The sequence below is a fragment of the Ochotona princeps genome, chromosome 13 (assembly GCF_030435755.1).
Source record: "Ochotona princeps isolate mOchPri1 chromosome 13, mOchPri1.hap1, whole genome shotgun sequence".
Taxonomy (NCBI): Eukaryota; Metazoa; Chordata; class Mammalia; order Lagomorpha; family Ochotonidae; genus Ochotona; species Ochotona princeps.
The window spans coordinates 29,140,955-29,142,279 of NC_080844.1; the positions used below are offsets into that span (position 1 = coordinate 29,140,955).

The following is a 1,325-nucleotide window of genomic DNA, read 5'->3' on the forward strand; positions in this document are numbered from 1 at the left end:
GTCTAATAGATATTGCTAATTATTAATCAAGAGCAAAAGAGAAAGGAGGTGGGTATCTGGGCTTGCAGCAGCCCCAGCACCCACAAATCACCCAGCTACAAGAGAAGAGGTATGAGTGGGAGCTTAGGTGATGCTCCAAGACGCTTGCCCTGTTGTGGTGGACTACTGGAAACCACAGCCAAAGAATTTCTGTGATTGCTGCAAGAACTGGATAGCAGACAAAGCATAGTGTTGAGTTTCATGAAAAAGGACAGAATCAGAAGGAAAATGCATCAAAAACGACCAGTGAGATTAAACAGAAAAGTCTGGATAAAGCAAAAGGAAGACACATCATTAAAGGAGTTTGTGGCTATGGAGTGGGCTTCCCTGAAAGCATAGTTGGAGGGTTTGAACATGAAGAGGGAGACATTTCCAAGGCAAGCTATTCAAATAACAAGCACTGGCCCAATCATCCACCCCTGAATCAAGTCATTCAAAACAAAAGATCCCACAAAGAGCAGATGGAAAGCAGTCATGGCCCCTGAGGGCCACCGTAACAGCCAGGTCCTATTGCAAGAGAGATGCCTTTAGGATTCCAAACTTAGAAAGGCAGGAGTGAAGACCATTTTGGGCAGAAGGTTTAAGTGAAGATGATTATAGCTAGTATTACAATACAGAAACAGGAGAATCTAAATGGGAGTAACCTGATCATTTCATTCTACACACCGTCAATCTGCTTTTTTGACAAAGTTGTTGACAAGTCACTTACTGCTCTAGAAGAATCCAAATCATCATATTCACATAGTGATTCCAAAGGGTGACAGGAGGCAAAGGGAGAAGGCTTTGCAGGAAAAAAAAAAAAAAAAAAAAAAAGCTAACACGCAATAGGAAAAACTAAAAAAAAAAAAAAATCGCAATGAAGGAACTGAACTAGAAACACAGAAAGTATACTAAAAACAAAAATCATTGGGTCCAAATGAAGAACCATCCAAATCACATAAGAAATCAAACGCTTATGGAGAATGGCAGGAAAATAGGCAAGAAGTCAACATGAAAGCACAACTAGATTTAGAGTTTCTAAGCACTGGAAATAAGTATACCCCAACTTCAGAAAGTGATGGAGAGGAACCCAAGTGGTATTAAAAGAAAAAAGAATTCTTCTGGAGTTATGTCACATAGGGTGGTGCCAGTTTTCAAAAAGAGCAGAACTGAAAATGGGAATGATGATCAAGAATTGTAAAATAACTCCTTTCATACACTTTCGGGAGAGAAGGGAACCGATAAATTTTAATGTATTTCCACCTATTGTGATGATAAATATTTAGATTTATCTGAATGTATTTTGC

At 39.1% G+C, this 1,325-nt stretch overlaps 1 pseudogene; it reads left to right on the top strand.

The window, feature by feature from the left end:
• Window positions 1-267: 267 nt before the first annotated feature.
• Window positions 268-1,122, top strand: LOC118759430 (WW domain-binding protein 4-like; annotated as a pseudogene).
• The last annotated feature ends 203 nt before the right edge of the window (window positions 1,123-1,325 follow it).